Source organism: Nicotiana sylvestris, chromosome 6, assembly GCF_000393655.2.
Source record: "Nicotiana sylvestris chromosome 6, ASM39365v2, whole genome shotgun sequence".
Lineage (NCBI taxonomy): Eukaryota > Viridiplantae > Streptophyta > Magnoliopsida > Solanales > Solanaceae > Nicotiana > Nicotiana sylvestris.
The window spans coordinates 130,905,766-130,911,626 of record NC_091062.1 but is presented as its reverse complement, the minus strand read 5'-3'; positions in this window follow the sequence as shown (position 1 = coordinate 130,911,626).

The following is a 5,861-nucleotide window of genomic DNA, read 5'->3' as shown; positions in this document are numbered from 1 at the left end:
TCGTCGTTTGATCGAGGTCGAACACTTCTTTTTGGCGAAGGCCCCTGGTCTTAAAGGGTGTTATTTCGAATTTATCGAAATAGTAACCCATCGTCGTTCGATCGAGGTCGAACACTTATTTTTGGCGAAGGCCCCTGGCCTTCAAGGGTGTTATTTCGAACTTATCGAAATAGTAACCCGTCGTCGTTCGATCGAGGTTGAACTATTCTTTTTGGCGAAGGCCTCTGGCCTTAAAGGGTGTTATTTCGAACCTATCGAAATAGTCACCCGTCGTCGTTTGATAGAGGTTGAACTCTTCTTTTTTGCGAAGGCCCTTGGCCTTAAAGGGTATTATTTCGAACTTATCAAAATAGTAACCCATCGTTGTTCGATCGAGGTCGAACTCTTTTTTTGGCGAAGGCCCCTGGCCTTCAAGGGTGTTATTTCAAACTTATCGAAATAGTAACCCATCGTCGTTCGATCGAGGTCGAACTCTTCTTTTTGGCGAAGGCTCCTGGCCTTAAAAGTGTTATTTCGAACATATCAAAATAGTAACCCGTCGTCGTATGATCGAGGTCGAACTCTTCTTTTTGGCGAAGGCCACAGGTCTTAAAGGGTGTTATTTCGAACTTATCGAAATAGTCACCCGTCGTCGTTCGATAGAGGTTGAACTCTTCTTTTTTGCTAAGGCCCTTGGCCTTAAAGGGTGTTATTTCGAACTTAACGAAATAGTAATCCATCGTCGTTCGATCGAGGTCGAACTCTTCTTTTTGGCGAAGGCCCCTGGCCTTAAAGGGTGTTATTTCGAACTTATCGAAATAGTAACCCGTCGTCGTTCGATCGAGGTCGAACTCTTATTTTTGGCGAACGCCCCTGGCCTTAAAGGGTGTTATTTCTGACTTATCGAAATAGTAACCCGTCGTCGTTCGATCGAGGTCGAACTCTTCTTTTTGGCGAAGGCCCCTGGCCTTAAAGGGTGTTATTTCGAACTTATCGAAATAGTAACCCGTCTTCGTTTGATCGAGGTCGAACACTTCTTTTTGGCGAAGGCCCGTGGTCTTAAAGGGTGTTATTTCGAATTTATCGAAATAGTAACTCGTCCTCGTTCGATCGAGGTCGAACTCTTCTTTTTGGCGAAGGCCCCTAGCCTTTAAGGGTGTTATTTCGAACCTATCAAAATAGTAACCCATCGTCGTTCGATCGAGGTCAAACTATTCTTTTTGGCGAAGGCCCCTAGCCTTTAAGGGTGTTATTTTGAACTTATCAAAATAGTAACCCATCGTCGTTCGATCGAGGTCGAACTCTTCTTTTGGCGAAGGCCCCTGGCCTTAAAGGGTGTTATTTTGAACTTATCGAAATAGTAACCCGTCATCGTATGATCGAGGTCGAACTCTTCTTTTTTGCGAAGGCCCTTGGCCTTAAAGGGAGTTATTTCGAACGTATCGAAATAGTAATCCATCGCCGTTCGATCGAAGTCAAACACTTCTTATTGGCGAAGGCCCCTGGCCTTCAAGGGTGTTATTTCAAACTTATCGAAATAGTCACCCGTCGTCGTTCGATAGAGGTTGAACTCTTCTTTTTTGCAAAGGCCCTTGACCTTAATGGGTGTTATTTCGAACTTATCGAAATAGTAACCCGTCGTCGTTCGATCGAGGTCGAACTCTTCTTTTTGGCGAAGGCCCTTGGCCTTAAAGGGTGTTATTTCGAACTTATCGAAATAGTAACCCGTCGTCGTTCGATCGACATCGAACTCTTCTTTTTGGCGAAGGCCCCTCGCCTTCAAGGGTGTTATTTCGAACTTATCGAAATAGTAACCCGTCGTTGTTCGATCGAGGTCGAACTCTTCTTTTTGGCGAAGGCCCTTGGCCTTAAAGGGTGTTATTTCAAACTTATCGAAATAGTAACCCGTCGTCGTATGATCGAGGTCGAACTCTTCTTTTTGGCGAAGGCCTCAGGCCTTAAAGGGTGTTATTTCAAACTTATCGAAATAGTCACCCGTCGTCGTTCGATAGAGGTTGAACTCTTCTTTTTGGCGAAGGCCCTTGGCCTTAAAGGGTGTTATTTCAAACTTATCGAAATAGTAACCCGTCGTCGTATGATCGAGGTCGAACTCTTCTTTTTGGCGAAGGCCTCAGGCCTTAAAGGGTGTTATTTCAAACTTATCGAAATAGTCACCCGTCGTCGTTCGATAGAGGTTGAACTCTTCTTTTTTGCAAAGGCCCTTGGCCTTAAAGGGTGTTATTTCTAACTTAACGAAATAGTAATCCATCGTCGTTCGATCGAGGTCGAACTCTTCTTTTTGGCGAAGGCCCCTGGCCATAAAGGATTGTTATTTCGAACTTATCGAAATAGTAACCCGTCGTCGTTCGATCGAGGTCGAACTCTTCTTTTAGGCGAAGGCCCCTGGCCTTAAAGGGTGTTATTTCGAACTTATCGAAATAGTAACCCGTCGTCGTATGATAGAGGTTGAACTCTTCTTTTTGCGAAAGCCCTTGGCCTTAAAGGGTGTTATTTCAAACATATCGAAATATTAATCCATCGTCGTTCGATCGAGGTCGAACTCTTCTTTTTTGCGAAGGCCCTTGGCCTTAAAATGTGTTATTTCAAACTTATCGAAATAGTAACCTATCGTCGTTCGATCGAGGTCAAAATCTTCTTTTTGGTGAAGGCCCCTAGACTTTAAGGGTGTTATTTCGAACTTATCAAAAAAGTAACCCATCGTCGTTCGATCGAGGTCAAACTCTTCTTTTTGGCGAAGGCCCCTGGCCTTCAAGGGTGTTATTTCGAACTTATCGAAATAGTAACCCGTCGTCGTTCGATCGAGGTCGAACTCTTCTTTTTGGCGAAGGCCCCTGGCCTTAAAGGGTGTTATTTTGAACTTATCGAAATAGTAACCCGTCGTCGTTCGATCAAGGTCGAACTCTTCTTTTTGGCGAAGGCCCCTGGCATTAAAGGGTGTTATTTCGAACTTATCGAAATAGTAACCCGTCGTCGTTTGATCGAGGTCGAACTCTTCTTTTTGGCGAAGGCCCCTCGCCTTCAAGGGTGTTATTTCGAACTTATCGAAATAGTAACCCGTCGTCGTTCGATCATGGTCGAACTCTTCTTTTTGGCGAAGGCCCTTGGCCTTAAAGGGTGTTATTTCGAACTTATCAAAATAGTAACCCGTCGTCGTTCGATCGACATCGAACTCTTCTTTTTGGCGAAGGCCCCTCGCCTTCAAGGGTGTTATTTCGAACTTATCGAAATAGTAACCCGTCGTCGTTCGATCGAGGTCAAACTCTTCTTTTTGGCGAAGGCCCTTGGCCTTAAAGCGTGTTATTTCAAACTTATCGAAATAGTAACCCGTCGTCGTATGATCGAGGTCGAACTCTTCTTTTTGGCGAAGGCCTCAGGCCTTAAAGGGTGTTATTTCAAACTTATCGAAATAGTCACCCGTCGTCGTTCGATAGAGGTTGAACTCTTCTTTTTGGCGAAGGCCCTTGGCCTTAAAGGGTGTTATTTCAAACTTATCGAAATAGTAACCCGTCGTCGTATGATCGAGGTCGAACTCTTCTTTTTGGCGAAGGCCTCAGGCCTTAAAGGGTGTTATTTCAAACTTATCGAAATAGTCACCCGTCGTCGTTCGATAGAGGTTGAACTCTTCTTTTTTGCAAAGGCCCTTGGCCTTAAAGGGTGTTATTTCTAACTTAACGAAATAGTAATCCATCGTCGTTCGATCGAGGTCGAACTCTTCTTTTTGGCGAAGGCCCCTGGCCATAAAGGATTGTTATTTCGAACTTATCGAAATAGTAACCCGTCGTCGTTCGATCGAGGTCGAACTCTTCTTTTAGGCGAAGGCCCCTGGCCTTAAAGGGTGTTATTTCGAACTTATCGAAATAGTAACCCGTCGTCGTATGATAGAGGTTGAACTCTTCTTTTTTGCGAAAGCCCTTGGCCTTAAAGGGTGTTATTTCAAACATATCGAAATATTAATCCATCGTCGTTCGATCGAGGTCGAACTCTTCTTTTTTGCGAAGGCCCTTGGCCTTAAAATGTGTTATTTCAAACTTATCGAAATAGTAACCTGTAGTCGTTCGATCGAGGTCAAAATCTTCTTTTTGGTGAAGGCCCCTAGACTTTAAGGGTGTTATTTCGAACTTATCAAAAAAGTAACCCATCGTCGTTCGATCGAGGTCAAACTCTTCTTTTTGGCGAAGGCCCCTGGCCTTCAAGGGTGTTATTTCGAACTTATCGAAATAGTAACCCGTCGTCGTTCGATCGAGGTCGAACTCTTCTTTTTGGCGAAGGCCCCTGGCCTTAAAGGGTGTTATTTTGAACTTATCGAAATAGTAACCCGTCGTCGTTCGATCGAGGTCGAACTCTTCTTTTGGCGAAGGCCCCTGGCATTAAAGGGTGTTATTTCGAACTTATCGAAATAGTAACCCGTCGTCGTTTGATCGAGGTCGAACTCTTCTTTTTGGCGAAGGCCCCTCGCCTTCAAGGGTGTTATTTCGAACTTATCGAAATAGTAACCCGTCGTCGTTCGATCGAGGTCGAACTCTTCTTTTTGGCGAAGGCCCTTGGCCTTAAAGGGTGTTATTTCAAACTTATCGAAATAGTAACCCGTCGTCGTATGATCGAGGTCGAACTCTTCTTTTTGGCGAAGGCCTCAGGCCTTAAAGGGTGTTATTTCAAACTTATCGAAATAGTCACCCGTCGTCGTTCGATAGAGGTTGAACTCTTCTTTTTGCAAAGGCCCTTGGCCTTAAAGGGTGTTATTTCTAACTTAACGAAATAGTAATCCATCGTCGTTCGATCGAGGTCGAACTCTTCTTTTTGGCGAAGGCCCCTGGCCATAAAGGATTGTTATTTCGAACTTATCGAAATAGTAACCCGTCGTCGTTCGATCGAGGTCGAACTCTTCTTTTAGGCGAAGGCCCCTGGCCTTAAAGGGTGTTATTTCGAACTTATCGAAATAGTAACCCGTCGTCGTATGATAGAGGTTGAACTCTTCTTTTTTGCGAAAGCCCTTGGCCTTAAAGGGTGTTATTTCAAACATATCGAAATATTAATCCATCGTCGTTCGATCGAGGTCGAACTCTTCTTTTTGCGAAGGCCCTTGGCCTTAAAATGTGTTATTTCAAACTTATCGAAATAGTAACCTGTCGTCGTTCGATCGAGGTCAAAATCTTCTTTTTGGTGAAGGCCCCTAGACTTTAAGGGTGTTATTTCGAACTTATCAAAAAAGTAACCCATCGTCGTTCGATCGAGGTCAAACTCTTCTTTTTGGCGAAGGCCCCTCGCCTTCAAGGGTGTTATTTCGAACTTATCGAAATAGTAACCCGTCGTCGTTCGATCGAGGTCGAACTCTTCTTTTTGGCGAAGGCCCCTGGCCTTAAAGGGTGTTATTTTGAACTTATCGAAATAGTAACCCGTCCTCGTTCGATCGAGGTCGAACTCTTCTTTTTGGCGAAGGCCCCTAGCCTTTAAGGGTGTTATTTCGAACCTATCAAAATAGTAACCCATCGTCGTTCGATCGAGGTCAAACTCTTCTTTTTGGCGAAGGCCCCTAGCCTTTAAGAGTGTTATTTCGAACTTATCAAAATAGTAACCCATCGTCGTTCGATCGAGGTCGAACTCTTCTCTTTGGCGAAGGCCCCTGGCCTTAAAGGGTGTTATTTTGAACTTATCGAAATAGTAACCCGTCATCGTATGATCGAGGTCGAACTCTTCTTTTTTGCGAAGGCCCTTGGCCTTAAAGGGAGTTATTTCGAACGTATCGAAATAGTAATCCATCGCCGTTCGATCGAAGTCAAACACTTCTTATTGGCGAAGGCCCCTGGCCTTCAAGGGTGTTATTTCAAACTTATCGAAATAGTCACCCGTCGTCGTTCGATAGA